General features: G+C 38.1%; 1 long non-coding RNA gene across 1 annotated transcript; it reads right to left on the minus strand.

The window, feature by feature from the left end:
• Positions 1-11,602: 11,602 nt before the first annotated feature.
• LOC146001784 (uncharacterized) lies at positions 11,603-16,228 on the minus strand. Its single transcript, XR_014443599.1, has 2 exons — positions 15,934-16,228; positions 11,603-11,646 (listed from the first exon to the last, which is right to left on the minus strand). It is a non-coding gene; the product is annotated as an uncharacterized LOC146001784 (long non-coding RNA).
• Between the last annotated feature and the right edge of the window lie 675 nt (positions 16,229-16,903).

Below are 16,903 nucleotides of genomic sequence, written 5' to 3' on the forward strand. Positions count from 1 at the left end.
GCTGGCGAGGGAGGGGAGCGGGGAATACGCCGCAGACCAATCAGACAACAGCGGTGGCGGCGAGAGTTACGACGTGGCGGAAGGAAGTACTACGCGCACCTCGTTCTACAGGCTGCTGCGTTTCTTATCGCGCTGGATCGCCCTTGCCAGCATGTAGGGCGGCCGCCGAAAGACAGGACAAGAACATTAAGAAAAAATGATTGATTTGTTTTATTTTACTTCCCTTCTTGTGCCACTTTTGGCTACTTTGCGAAGATGGAGCTGAGTGATGATATGATGAAATTGATGAATGGACACTCACAAACATCTATGCCCAGGCCAGAATTCGAACCCGGGACCCCTGGCGTCGTAGCGCGATGTGAAGAGCATTAAGAAGAAATAATTATTAATTACACGAAGTAATGGGAACGTGTACATCAGGGTGCGAAATCCCGGGGGGAATTCCCCCACACCAACGATCTTGTCCTAAAATTTCCCCCCCACCAAGCCTTTCCGGGGGGGAGAGTTTTTGTTCTAACAACAAACGATAAGCAATTAGTTTTGAAGTCAAATATACTTTACTGGAATAATATCGAAAACACACAAAGAACGAACAACAAAGAGCCTCATCTCTAAGGACACTGAAACCAGCAATCCTCAGAACATAGAAATTATTCCGACTTATTTCTTCTCCATTTCTCATCGGCTTTCGTCAGTTACCGCAAAGTATATAAATATATTAATAGTACAAAGCACGTAATAGCATTTAGATGTGAATTTTATATAGGAAACTATTATCTTCTTTTAATGTCTCTTAATTTTTGCCTCTCCCCCCTTAGTCACGCAAATTATTGTTCATAGCATTATTAAAAGGCCAGTTGATTTAATCTATTGTATACCTATTTCATAATATAATTTAATAATTGACACACATTTAATGACATTATAGTGTGTGTGTGTGTGTGTGTGTGTGTAGTGGGTGAGTGGGTGTCTGTCTGCTCCTTCTCCCCCACCAATCCGCAGTAATTTCGCACCCTGGTCTACATAAAAATAGAATCGAATAATGTTGGTCGAACTGCACCTTGGGCAAAAACTCTGTATAAAGAAGAAAGTCAGACGGCTGTACAGTGGAATGCATAAGTATTGCCAAGTAAATTGTCCATCACCATGTTTATTCGTTTCGTTTTACGCAATGGGAGCCTCAATAATTAAAACTAAACATAAAAAATGCTATAGACAACTTCTGTGCTATCATACGTAATGCTTATAACTAGAGCCCGGAAGTTTGGCAAAATGCCTCTTTTTATCTACTGCATATATTGATAATTTTTTTCCGGATATACGTTTCTTATGTTGTTTCGAATGTTTTGGAAGCCTTTTCATTTTGCCTATTTGGGACCCCACTGCCTATTTTTAATTATAATGCCTTTTTTGCCTTTTTCAATGAAATTTGACATTTTTTAAAAAAAATGTGTATATATATTATTTTTCTCCCAAAAAACGTTGTTGGCATTTATTTTTCTTCCGTTTATTATGTGAATAATTTTCGCCTTATTTAAGTAATATTGAACTCACGCATTGCTGAAAATTTAAGGAAGTTGCATCTGAGCTTAGTTTACCTCCGCAACCAGTCTTGACCAGATGTGGAACCTGGATATCTGCAGCTATATATTATGCTAACAACCTTGAAAAAATTAGTGAGGTGATAGATGCTCTTCCAGAAAATGAAGCGGCTTCAATTCGTGAAGTGAAAAAACTCCTGTGCTATTCAAGTTTATTTTTGCACATTATGGTGCATTGCCAGAGACAATTACAATTATAGCATTCATGAAAATCTACGAGGAATCTATGCAGCAGATGATGGAAGTGCCAGGAGAAAAGGGGTCAGCTGTTGCGGAAAAGTGCAAACGGGTAGTGAGTGCAAATGAGGACTTGAAACAATTGAAAACAATTTGTGATATTCTAAAAGGTGAAAATGCTGTTACCAAAATGAGTCCAGCTACATTAGCTTGTTATATATATGCTCCAATAATTCTTTTGTATTATTGAAATGTTAAAGTATATTTTTTATTTTATATTTTTCTGTCGAAATAGAAAGATCATTTTCTATTATGAAAAACATTCTCTCTGACAGACGACTATCAACGAATGTTTAGAACTTAAAAAGCACCTTGTAGTTATGTGCAATCAAGACGGAGAAAATTGAAATGCGCCCCTGTGCATAGCACCACGCCATGAAGGCGTATAGGGGGTGTGGGGGTAACGCCCCACACTTTCTTGATCCGGTCGTGAGTGGGGGTGATGTGATCAGCATCACGCCCCTGACCGCCTTTACCCCCCAGGGTTTCCCCCAGGTACCCATGTTATTCGACGCTGGGTGGGCGCCGGGGCCGCTTTCACCGTTAGAAAAGTTCCCGGATTTGAACCGGCCGGGGATCGAACCCGGGACCTTTAGCATGGAATGCTCTTCCCAATTTAGATTTTAACATTTTGCCAGAAATTATAGATAAAAGTAAGCGACTTCTAAATGTGCCTTTTTTCGGTTTATTTTGCCTTTTTTTCATTTTAGTGCCTATTTACCACATTATAAATGCCTTTTTGCCTGCCTATTTTAACGAAAATAAACGGGCTCTACTTATAATCCTTAAAAAGAAGTAGGATGCATGAGAAAAACTCATGAAAGTTGTCATGAACAGTTTAAAGTGGGATCCGAACCACTGAGCAATGTACACTTCTCCAAAAAAAAGTTATCTAGCCACCCTAAAATATTTCTATGTCCAGAAATTGTTAATGTGGCAGCTTAGCTCACGAGCATAAACAGAAAGTACCCGACTTTACAACAGGTTCCTTTACTAGACGAAAAAAAACAGTGGTGAAAGATTTAAATGTTTGCTTGTAACATAAAGTCCGAAAATATACTCACTGGACAATTCTATTATTTTCTTCACAAAGTAATATGAACTGTGATAAATATGTAACGAAAGTATTGTTTGTCAGAATGCAATAGAAAGTATTTGGTCAAACATTGAATGCGATCACAACGCTACCTATGGTTTCTGTGCCTTTCACGTGCTATAAAGTAGTCTGCCATCGTTCAAATAACGGTTTGGAATCTTAATCTTTGTGACTGCCGGAAAAATGACATGAATAGAAATAGAAGCAAAGTAAAGCTGTAATGCATTACTTTTAGATGTGAAGTAACTTTGAGTAACGTACGCAACTCTGCCTTATGGTAGAAATGAAGGACATGAAGTCCATCAGCCAACCAGCTTTGACTTATGGTGTTTTTCTCTCTTTAATATCTTCAAAGTTACGTTACTTTTCCAACACCCTGTAGCTATGCATGTCAGTTCTGCATAAACAGATATACCCGGAACTGATTTGCAGGATTTCGAACTGCTTAAATGGCCGAACCTCGGAAACGCCAGCTCCAGCCGAAAGCGAGCGGTGGCGTGTTCGCGTGCGAGAAGACAAGTTGTCACTGCTGTTTCCTCTCGCCGTTCCAATTTTAGAACGCCGGAATTGCTCGAAGATTTGCAATCAGCGAATTTGCATTACATTGAGTCGGGATTACTTTACAAGGATGTAGGCAACGATTCCTATTTAATCCACTGCTCGAATTTATGCAGACGTTTTTACTGACAGCAAGATGGATGGAGAACATCCAAGGATTCCAACATTATTTCAGTCTAAACGATGCTTTCCAGCACTCTAACACAGTATCCTGCATTAGAAATGTTGTACAGGGTGTTCCTAAATAAATGTTCACATTAATCACCGCCATTACTTTGTCCCTTAGCTATTTAAATGCGAACTATGCCATATCCTATATCTTTTTTATTGTTATTTAGCGTCACTTTTCTGCCACTTTTGGCTAATCGTGACAATGAGGATGAGTGAAGATATGATGAATGGACGCTCACAAAGAACACCTAGGAACCCGTAGAGCTTCGTAGAGCGACGTGCTAACCACTCCGTCATGGAGGTCGGCAATGGTTCTTTATTAGCATGGAGTGTTTATTGGACATTATTCATTGTCTAGTGCTTAACTATACTTATTCTAACATTACATTTCGAAAGAGCTCCACTTCTCTAGTCTTCAGGTGAACGAATTTCTTTTTTGCCGGTGCTGGGAATCGAACCTACGACAGATCTGTGATTTTACTACAAATCCTGTGAGCTAACAAACTACACCACGTGTGTACTCTGTATATACCTATTCTGATGTACCACATTGTATAATTTGAAGTTTATACACTTTAATATAATGTGTTGCCTGAGTTAATATGTTTGTATCAATTGACACATTTTGAGTTCCGTGTGTATTCTCGATCTCAGCTATAATGAAGGTGACGTGATCAGCATCACGCTTCGGTCGCCTTTACCCCTACACCTATGACAGGTATAATTGATTAGAGGCTGGATGAGCCCTACAGCCTCTTCTCCGCAAGGACATCGTCAGAAAATTCGCATTTGCGACTACCCTCCTCAGGAACTGAACTCAGTTCTCCCGTTTGGCAGTCAGGCGCCCTACCGACTAGGCCATCGCTGCTCTTATGCAGGACATGACAAATTTCATTTAGTTATTTGACGTTGCTTTTCCGCCTCTTTATGTTCAACGCGACAAAAAAGGATGAAAGACTAAATTGGTTAATTTTAGTTCGGTCTGCACGGTACTGTTAGTGACATTACAATAATATTGTTCAAAAGTTCATCCTATTTCTACATAACTAAAGAATAAACAACCTCATTTCATCAATTTCATACAACAACTTTTTTTCGCATTCTACGAGATTTGGCAACAACGTATGCCGAGAAGCAACCTATAACGGAAACGCAAACAGCTTCTTAAATTAATTCATTTCTGTTCATGAAATATTAAAATATTTCTTATGTACGCAATCCTTTTCTTACGCTTGACGTGTTCGGAAGTGAACAAAATGCATGGATGACCTCCTTGTGGGTTTCAAAAAGGCCGAACTTCAAAACAACGTGCATATTAAACTTGACTTCTCTTCAGCGGATCTAAATAATCTTTCCTAATTTCTACAGTTCGAGTTTCCTTCCTGTACACTCCTGTTCAGATAAATGGCGCACTCTAATAATATTAAATGTGCTTCTTTTTTTGCACACGAAGTGCGAGTTCAATAAGTCAAGGTCACTTTCAACTAATATTCCATCTGCTATTGATCGCAAATATGATGGAATTTATCGTCGCTCGTTTCATATGGTGCGTCAATGTGTAATGGATATTTCAAAGTATAGCCTATACTCAGAGGCGAAGCGTGACATTTTTACGTAGTCATCGCAAGACTTGCCAAACGTCAGGGTCAATCTTTCAACCCGGGAAGGAGGAGGGAGCATTCCTACATTGATAATGATGATAACAACAACAAGTGTCCGTACATGACGTGTGAAGTAGAGATGGCTAAATATATTCTTAATTTTTAAAAAAAAATGGAAAAATTGTTAAACGTCTCTCTCCGAAATTCGGATTGCTTCCGAAATCCGGGTAGTAGAATTTTTGAATCGAGATTTTTAGTTTTTCCGGAATCCTGATATTTTTGGCCATCCCTGGTGTGAAAGTAAGATATGTCAGGGAAAAGGTTGTGTTTGAGTAAGTATGTCTATCACCACGAGAACGAAAATCTTGATCAATCTTGTCATTTGTAAGCATAGTAAACACAAAACAGCTGAAAGAACTTCGTGTTTTTGTATACCAAGAACATTTTTCTCCAAAAAAACGATATTTGAACCGCAGGATCCAAAAAAATTAAAAGAAGAATACTATGAAGAAAATAGAATGGATCCAGAACTGCTCTTTTTTCAGTTCTTTCTAGCACTAACCGTGTGAAAATTTATGCTTTTGCTTACTTATATATTTTTCTATGCACCATTACTTTCATCATGTATTCTGTGTTAAGTTGCGTTGCGATGCTCTTTTCTCTTAAAAAAACAAGAGCGTTGCATGCTTTACAGTGCTGGACATTCTGAGAAGTTTCATCTTGATGTCACAGAAACCCTGCCGTGGTTGTAAACAAGGAGGCTGAAAGAAAAGGTCTCCCATGACCAGACCTTCAAAAGCGGGGGAAAAGCGGTCGAAGGACATTGGATTCGCAGACCTGCTGCGATGAGCTGGCCCGCCTGACACCATTGCACTCGACGGAAACGCAGCGGGACGGTTGGGCACGGGAGGAGGGGGGTGTAGAACTGGGCTCTCCTTTCGATGCGCTAAACTTAGCGAATCTCTTGCGTATTTCTAGCTGTTTAATGGTGTTACTTGACTAATTTCGCTCAAATATGCGAATATTCTGACTTATGTTTTCTTCTTCCCTAAAATATTTAAAAAGCAATATGTTTATTATTTTGCTTTGTCATCGCCGCATCTCCCGATGACCGGACGCCTCGCCTCTACCTATACTGAACTATTTCGAAACGCGTCTGAAAATTAATATGTGGCAGGAAAAATAAACAAAAATAACAGTCTTTCTTTAGGAATGTTTTGCATTTGTTTCTATTAAGCTACATCTTGCGATGAAAAATCCAATGATATAGAATAAACCAAAACCACGTGATATCTTTGTTTGGACTCAATCGTGCCGAGTTGTCTGCTGTTGACGTCACCACTATACTCTATCCCGGGAATCTCTGGAGCAAGGTCGCGCAGAAGGATTGGAGGGATGCAAACAGCTAGGAGCTGCAGTCGTTTCCCCCCTCCACGCCATCCTGTTCCCTCGTACGTGTTCATTAGTCGAGCCCTCTCGACTTGCGCAGAGACTTGCTCTCGTTGGCTCGTTCCAGAGATTCCCCGGACAGAGTATAATAAATTATGGTCCCCAAACAGCTAAAAACTAGAGAAACTAAGACGTCTTTGTAAGATGATCTGAATTGCAAGAGAAATAGTAGAAAATTGTAAGATTACATTAGTGTATATTCATTCTTATCTCTTCAAATTTTATTCTTTTCTGATAAAAAGATTACATTAGTGTACATATATTCATTCTTATCTCTTCAAATCTTAACTTTTTTCTGATAAAAAGATTACATTAGTGTATATTCATTCTTATCTCTTCAAATCTTAACTTTGTTTTCTGATAAAAAGATTACATTAGTGTATATTCATTCTTATCTCTTCAAATTTTAACTATTTGTTCTGATAAAAAGATTACATTAGTGTATATTCATTCTTATCTCTTCAAATCTTAACTTTTTTTCTGATAAAAAGATTACATTAGTGTATTAGCAAAATTAACGAAATTGAAACAAACAGCAAATATAAAAATATCAGAGATTTATATAAAGGTGTAAATGAGTTTAGAAAGGGGTGGCAACCTAAAGTAAACTTGATACAAGATAAAGACGGTGATTTTCTAGCTGAACCAAGCGATATTCTAAATAGATGGAAGAACTACTTTAATGACCTTTTAAATGTCCATGTAGGAGATAAATCATAAGTAAATGAAGTCCACACAGCAGAACCTTTAGTTCCAGAACCTAACTTGACTGAAGTTAAAGATGCTATTAAAAGGCTAAAGAATAACAAAGCACCTGGCATTGATTTAATACCAGCTGAGTTAATTAAATATGGTGGAAATTCATTAATATGTCAAATTCATAAATTAATTTGTTTAATATGGAATAAAGAAGAAATCCCTCAACAGTGGAAAGAATCCATAATTGTTCCTGTGTTTAAAAAAGGTGATAAAATGAACTGCAATAATTACCGTGGAATTTCCATACTCTCAACAACATATAAAATATTATCTAACATTCTTTTAACAAGACTAACCCCATATGCTAATGAAATTATAGGTGATTATCAATGTGGATTTAAACGTAACAGATCAACTACAGATCAAATTTTTCACATCAGACAGACACTTGAAAAAAAGTGGGAATATAATCAAAATGTCCATCAGCTATTCATTGATTTCAAAAAAGCATATGATTCGGTTAAAAGAGATAAATTATATAATATATTAGTAGAGTTTGGAATACCTAAGAAGCTTGTTAGTATGATAAAAATATGCACCAGTGAAACAGAAAGTAAAATTCGTGTGGGTATTAATATGTCTGACAAATTTACAATTCATGATGGGTTAAAACAAGGAGATGCATTATCTCCATTGCTCTTTAATTTTGCCTTAGAATATGCTGTTAGGAAGGTAAAATAAACTAAAGAAGGACTAAAATTAAATGGTGTGACTCAGTTGTTAGCATATGCAGATGATGTAGACTTACTGGGGGATGATGTGAATACAATTAAGATTAATGCTAAAATATTTTTCAAAACTGCTAAAGAGATAGGTTTGGAAGTTAACAAAGAGAAAACTAAATATATGCTTACAGGCCGAAACCAAGTGTTAGGTAATAATCAAAATCTAATTATTGATAACAACTCGTTTGAACCAGTTTCCAAATTCAAATACTTAGGAGTAATGTTAACAAATGAAAATTATATTAAAGAGGAAATAAAAAGTAGGCTTAATTCAGGAAATGCATGTTACTTCTCTCTTCATAAACTTTTATCTTCTCGTTTAATATCTAAGAAACTAAAAGTTAAAATATACAAAACAGTAATTTTGCCTGTAGTATTATATGGATGTGAAACTTGGTCCCTTACATTGAAAGAGGAACATAAATTGAGAGTATTTGAAAATAAGATCCTTAGGAAAATCTTTGGACCTAAAAGGGATGAGGAGACAGGTGAGTGGAGAAGGTTACATAATTTAGAACTACATAATTTGTATTCATATCCAGATATTATTAGAATAATTAAATCAAGAAGACTTAGGTGGGCAGGCCATGTGGCACGAATGGGAGAGGAAAGAGGAGTTTACAGGATTCTTGTTGGGAAACCTGATGGTAAGAGACCTGTAGGAAGGCCAAGACGAAGATGGAGGGACAACGTTGAGATGGACCTAAGGGAAATTGGTAGGGATGGAAAAGAGTATATAGAACTTGCTCAAGATAGGGACAGATGGAAGGCCTGTGTTGCTGCAGCCATGAACCTTCGGGTTTAAGAAGGCTAGGGAGTTAGTTAGTTAGTTAGTATATTCATTCTTATCTCTTCAAATTTTAACTTTTTTCTGATAAAAAGATTACATTAGTGTAGATTCATTCTTATCTCTTCAAATCTTAACTTTTTTTCTGATAAAAACACTATTATTTTGGGGTTGTTGATCTGAAAAGTAACAACCCATTAGGCACAATATTTAACTCCAAAGTTGGGATCAGCTATAGAATGGTCATCTGAATATATTTAATTCACTTGAGATCAACAACAGGAAATTATCTGGCGATACAATTGCACTGTAGTGAACGTTCATAAGTCCCCACCTCCTCGATTTTACCCATCTATTCTGTGCGCAGCTGATCGCTCTCTCTCTCTCTCTCTCTCTCTCTCTCTCTCTCTCTCTCTCTCTCCCCTTCCCTCTCTGACGCCAATTTTGCTCAGCATGAATCAGTGAAATTACTTCTATTCTTAACTTCGTCTGTGGTTTCTCGACAGGAAGTCGACAGAATTTTCATTTGGACTAGAGGCATTAAAGGGCAATGACTCAGGACTAAAGTATTTTCTTTATCAAAAATGTTGAGTAAGAGCATTACTCTAAATGTCCTTTACACTAGTAGGTTGATTTTGAATTGATTGTTAAGTCCATTTTATGCACAGGAAGGCTAAGCGGCACTGGACCTACAGCTTAAAGTGGGACCCGAACCAGTCAGTGGCGTATGCTGAGTCTAGGGCCTGGGCTATCTTACTATGACACCTGGTCCTAGGCTATGGAGAAAGGGAGAAGACTAGACTCATTCTTGACGTCTTCAAGCAAGCCCCGTTGCAAACTTATAAAAAATCAGGTTGCCAACTCCTAAGAATTCAGGTTGCCAACTCCTAAGAATTCAGGGTTGCCAACTCTTAAGAATTCAGGGTTGCCAACTCTTAAGAATTCAGGGTTTCCAACTCTTAAGAATTCAGGGTTGCCAACTCTTTAAGAATTCAGGGTTGCCAACTAAGAGATTTCTCTTCAGTGTTTTACTTTCTAGGTTTCAGGCTTTGCAGATAGCCTAGCTAGCCTAGAATATACGCTCCTGGAACCAGTGTAATGTGCCTCAACCGGGAATCAAACCCGGGACCCTTGATTACAAGGCGACAACGTTATAACTACGCCATCGGGGAGGTCCCTTTTACACTAGTAGGATTCACTGTGTATGTTCTAACTTTTTTATTATATTCCTCTCCTCTTAATAAAGGGAAGTCTAGCAGTCTGGCTACCACGCGGGAGGCCCGGGTTCGATTCCAAAGATGGGTTTTTAAAGGTTGGAATTTTACGGTATTATCACTGAATAAAAGCTCCTCTGTGGTTCACCCAGCCTCAATAAAATGGGTACCTGGATGGGGAGTAAAATGGCCGGAGCGTGGTGCTGATCACAGATGGCAGAGATCGAGAAAGTGTAGGGACCTACATCCACATCCCAGTTATGTATTTATGCAACGGTGTAATGTGTGCGGGGAACTTTACCTTATATTGTTTGAATTGAATTATTGTTTTAAGTCCACTTTATGCACAGACAGGCTAATCGGCTAATAGGGACTGGACCTACAGTTTAAAATGGGATCCGAACCACTGTACCATGTGCCTCCACCGGGTATCGAACCCGGGACCCCTTCATTACAAGGCCACGACGTAACCACTACGCCATCGGAGGAGGCGATCGACCTTACATTGTACAGTGGGATCCATGAGTATTATCGTGCAAATTGTCCATCACCATGTTCGTGCACTTTATTTGACCCAATAAGAGCTTCAAGAATTAAATGAAAACTTAAAACAAACTGTTTACAACTTCTGCACCAACGTACATAAAAATCCATCGCTTAAAAAAACAAAGGATGTATGAGAAAAATTAACGAAATTAGTCATGGACAATTTGCACGGTATTACTCATGGATCCCACTGTACTAATGGTGAAATCCCAACTATTTTTCATGTACTTTTAACATGAATGATCGGAAAATATCAACTAAATTACTAAAGGGCATAAAAATAAAATATAAAAAATAGGCGCATAAAATATAAAACTGTAATAAGTTTAAAATGCGTGTGTTTGCACTTTGCTTCTGTCCAGAGAAGCTTTAAAATCGTAAAAGGCCATGCTTGGCTGCATAAAACTGACATAAATTTTGAGATCAGCATTGGCTCGAGTGATGTAGTTAATTAATATATTTAATTCATTTTACTTATCATTTGGCTTTAAAATCTTGAAATGCGATGAGAGCACCTTTCGATGAAACATTCCCAATTCGAACATTGTTCGAAAAAATCTCGTAACAACCAACATAATTTCAGCGACTTACACAATGAGATACACTCGTGCATAAATTATTAACAATACAATCTAATCTAAGAATTTACAGAGCAAGCAGTTGTGAAACAACTCAGCAAAATCAAGCGTGAAAAGAAACGAATGACGTAACTGTAGAGATAAAACAAAATATATATTTAATTCTACACCATACACTACACTGTGCTTAAATAAGAAAAATAGTGCAATAAATGTACAATTACGAGTGCGAAATTTATTACATACATTACAAATAAAATTGTGCAAAAAAAAATGAAAGCTAGTGCCAACGTGCAGTCATCATAGAAAAATAACGCTCAGGAGCTGTAAAGAAAGAAAAAAAATGTCAGAAAACAAAAGAGTCTGCACTAGAGGAAGGAAATTGATACAAACACTAGTCACAAGCTAATAAGTGTGCACATCAGCTAGAGTAGCAACTAAATTTACATCAAAGAGTTTCAGGAAAGTACATGCGAAAACAAGCAATTTCGAGCATTACACAACCTATTGATATAAGTTAAAAAAGCTTAAATCATACGATTTATAAGCGCTTGCAGGTTTTCGTAGGGAAACACTTTGGTTAAGTTATCAAAGAGGTTGAAATTCATTTGATTCTACCCTTACTAAAGTTTTGAAGAGACCTTTGTGTGCACGTATAACACACACATAACGTGGCATTTGAAAAATTTCTAGTTGGGGATAATTCCAGCAAATAATTCTGAATCATAAGTGCATTATATTATATCGCCGGCTGAATTCTGTTTTGTCATATAACCACTTTTCATTGGACATAAGTTCATGACGTAATCATGTTCCGTACATGTTAATGTCACGTGTTCCAAAGCGACGTATCTCTGTCAAGTGATGTGAATAGTGTTGCCCACGGGACGAGACGGGACAGGCTTTTAAAAATTCGAGACGAGACGAGATTGACCATGTGTCATAAGACAAACGAATATTTTCGAGACGAGACAGCATTTCCACGAGACTCCACGAGACGAGACAGGCCAAAGTCTCGTCTCGTGGGCAACACTAGATGTGAATTATCAACAATAATATTTTTTGCGAAATTTTTGTAGTGTATTCAAAATCCACATACGTAAAACTTCAATCAGCTGTCCTCAAAAGTTAGTGCAGATGGACATACGACAACATAGTATTTAGCCGGCGATGTAGAGAGATTCTCAATTATATTTGTCCCTTCATCCATTTCACCAAATCATTATTCATCTTCATCAATGATTAAAAAGACACGTAACATTACAGAAATAGAAAGCCATAAATATATACACACACGTACAGATGAGCCCCTCGATGGCATAGTGGCTATCGTTGCGCCTCGTAATCAAGGGGTCCTGTGTTTAGATTCTCAGTGAGGGTACACTGCACAGCTGTTCCGAGCGCACCTTAACTGTAGGTCCAGCCTCGATTGACCTATCTGAACATAAAGCAGACTTAAAACAAACTTTCTATTACCTTCAATTAAAGTCGAATTTATACAAGTTACGATAATTGTGGAATTTTTATCGCTTCTGCACGGCAATAGCAACAACTGATTTAAAATATACATAAGAAATAATTGAGAAAATTATTATGAATGGACGACTGGAAGACATTTATGCTGAATACAAAACGTGAGAATATGGTTTCAAAATTAGCCGCGAAGTTAATAACACTAACTGATAAGCGCATTAGATTCGCTTGTTTATGCATGAACTTCAAAGGCATTATCAACTGCTTTATTCATGCTTTGCGCACAAAATACACAATGCTTCGAAACTTAACATGCCGAAAAACATACACAGTTGATTATTATATCGTATTGTTACACTGTCAAAGGCAGTGGCGGCGATTAGCGGGGCGGGGGGGGGGGGAGGGCTGGCGCATTTTCTTTTTCCAGTCAACTTGTGATTGCGGTTTTATTTCTTGCTCTCTGATTGGCTGTTGGAAAGTTACGGTGCTGTGATTGGGAGAATGTCTTGTTTGCGCTGTACTTTACGTTAAGTTAGGTTTGGTTAGGTTAGATTAGATTAGATTAGAAAGCAGCAAATTTGCGCTAAAAGTAGGAAATAAGACATTCTCACAATCACAGCACCGTAACTTTCTAACAGCCAATCAGAGAATAAGAAATGAAACCGCATTCAAAAGTTGACTGGAAAAAGGAAATTCGCAGACGGCTGTCGCCCTTTTCTGCCCCGCACTATGGCCTCTTAATGGTAAGCCTTGTCTACCAAGAGAAAGTAAACGGTCCTTGCCCCCAAACCCCAGTGTTAGCACCCAATCGCCGCCATTGGTCAGAGCTGATTGGTCAATACCAAAATCGAAGCCGTATAATCTGAGTTATAATAGAGTCAATAGCGGACAAGATGTCAAAACCAGTATAAAATAAACATTTCATGATGTGTCAGTAAAGTCACTTACTATTTGACATTCTCACGATTCACATCACATGCACAATTAATGTTAATTGACAATAACGATTTCTAAGACTTCGGGTTGGAGTCCAGAATTGAGTTAACTTGGTGTTTTAAGTTTACTTTATGCACAGTAAGGCTAATTGGGACTGTACCTACAGTTTAAAGTGGGATCTGAACCGGGTATCGAATCCGGGACCCCTTCATTACAACGCGTCAATGCTACCACTGGGCCATCGGGGAGGCAAAAGAGTCCTGTATTGAGTATTCCTTTGTACATGTCCCTTCACAATAACAACCATTCATCCCCATAGTCGCGATTAGCAAGGAATGTAAAAAAAATAATACACGTTCCCGACGCCTATGGTTGACAGTTATGATTCAAGGTTGAGAATGTTTACATACCACATGACAATATGTACTGCTGAATAAATATTTACTCATAATTAAAAGACTAATATTGCTGGAAGTGGAAACCAACTAAAAAACTTCGCCTAAATATGACCAGGGAGTGTACATAAAGAAAATATACCCTCTTTTTACGTTTTTACGTGAAGAACAGTGCTGAATTTGGATTTTGTTGCATTGACATTTCTTTGTTGAGTTGCTTTCCTGGTTTATATTCGGTAAACGCGAAGATGAGAACGAACGATGGTTAGATTAAATTAATGAAGGTTCACCTATGACACCAGAACTCGGTAGTTTATCCAAGATTTTCTACTTTGGGATTAAGGTCGTTTTTAGTGGGGAGCAAAGGTAAATTTAGTGCCAAAATGACCACAACTTGGACCTTTTTGAAATATTTGAGTATGAGTGCTGGTGGTGTATGATTAACCCAAACTTCGGGGGTGAAGCCACTTAACTCGCTCGGCTAAACAGATTGTCTCAGCGCGTGAATTGCAAAATGAAACACAACAGCGTCAAATCTTTCGTTCAGTGCTTGCTTATTGAACAAAATCGGGACTCGGACGTGAAACCTTTCGATACGAGGTAGTAAGTCAAACGTACGGGGTCAGGATTTGTCCAGACCTTCCATCTCGGGTGCGAGGAAAGTGTAAATTTGGCCTTAAAATTACCATAAAGTGGGCCTTTGTGGAAATTTAATGCTGGAAGAAAATTGGATGGTAAATCACTGCTACGGGATTTTTGAGGAGAGAATATTAACAGCGCTAAACCACAACAAAAGTCCACATATAGTGCAGTTGTAGGGGGTGAAGATGAAAGAGGATTCCAGGACCTATTACACGGAGGCCTTAGTTTCTACTCACACTTTGAAGAGTGAAACCTTATTTAGTTTTCATACACATCATCGGTATTAGGCCTAATTGTTTACAATTTTCAACTCAGCATTTAAATTGTTATTAAGAATACTTCACCGATAATTCAATATACACATAATACGAAAATCAACGGTTAATTAACGAACTTCTCAAGTGGAGAAGGATTAACTTTTTAGCAGTAACCCGTTGGACATCGAATGTTCACGCCGTGTCAGGAAGTGAATGCTGATTTAAAATGCTACAGATAAAATGGGATTTGATGATCGCCATTCACTCTTCTGTTAATTAACTATTTAACTTTAATCTCTCCTGGTATATTAATTGACGATTTATTGTTATTTATAGTTTCAGCTATTTCGGGGGCCACCACCCCTTTGTCTTACCCCCCCTTAATCCTCATAATGTAGAGCAGCACACTGTTTGAAAGTAATTATTACGAAATGTCGTAGACAAAGAAACAAAAACAACAGAACTGAACATTACATTGGAACTTGCAAATGAATTTCCCCAATAAAATGTGAAATGAGGAAGGTAAGCGGTGGGTGAAAATTATTTCGATTGTTTCGCAAATTGTCACGTTAATTTAGTATTTCTCCCACTACGCGTCGCACCACTTCTCACGTGATCCCACATGTACGTTTGAAAAGTGTTGGTTACGGTCACAAATGCTGTAGTTATTAAACTGCATCTATTCAGGGAATACTAGCATAAAAAACTGGACACACAAAAAGGGCGAAAGTAAACATTTAAAAAGAACTGTCAAATTAAGTTATAAATAAAAACTACGATGCACTATAACTGCTTAAAACAGAATGCAAGAGAGTTTTCTATTGGAGGAGGGGGAAACAAACGAAAAAAATGAATAGATAATAATCGTGCTACGGGACACACAGGACATGAAGTTCGGTGCATCATACCGATAGCTCCTTCCATAGAACTCCCTTGCTGGTTGACATCTGTGTCGACTTCCAGCTTACCATACACGTCGTCTGCTTCCATGCCGGTCGTTGCTCCATAATTTCGGAAACCTCCAGTATCTTCCGATTTTGTCACCTTAAACCGTTCGGACATCTCGTAAGCTGTTGTTGCTTTACAGACGATAACAAAATACTTCCTACAAGACACACAATTTCCTCAGTTCACCTGCCGGCTTCGCTCACAAATCACAGTTTCCCCTCACCTAGCACTGCGCGATTCTCCCTCTGAGCGCCTTTGTTTTCGTCTGCCTGGCACAGACTTGCTATGGCGTCACAAACTCTTGTTCCATCGTTGCCAACCTCTACTATTTTATTCTAAAGTAACAATATTTTACGTGATTGTATTTTATAATGCGTCAATAATTTAACCGGGAGAGGTCGCGCTCATTTTACAATTTTATGCGGTCGCGGTGAGTGACTGTGACCCGCAAATTTAAACTTTCTTCTTTTCAATATTTAATTTTTTTTGTCCTGTTATTTATTTTACATCATTAGGCAAATAAATAAACGTACATATTTATTTTTACTAACATTTTTGTGTTCTTCATAACATTTGTAAATACATGTTGCATAAATACAACATTTCTGCGTGTGTGTCAAATAATAAGTATATCTTTAGTAACAACCTTTCCTGCCGACACGTGAACGCAAACAGAATTTCACCTGCTGGACTGTGGAGGGCAGAAGGAGATAAGAAGCTGCTAAGAGTATGAGTGTATGACCCACTTGCCTCGAACCCTAACGAATTGGTAAAGAAACAAAAGTTAGGTGTGGGTCATGGTGACCCGCCAGGGTTAATAATGTGTAAAATGGGAAGAAACAATTACAGGCAGTGGCGTGCCCTGGATTTTGGAAGGGGAGGAGTTGTAGGTACTTTTTTAAAGTAATCAGCACTCATCTTTTTTTAGAA

The sequence above is a fragment of the Lepisma saccharinum genome, chromosome 17, assembly GCF_977018435.1.
Source record: "Lepisma saccharinum chromosome 17, izLepSacc3.1, whole genome shotgun sequence".
Taxonomy (NCBI): Eukaryota; Metazoa; Arthropoda; class Insecta; order Zygentoma; family Lepismatidae; genus Lepisma; species Lepisma saccharinum.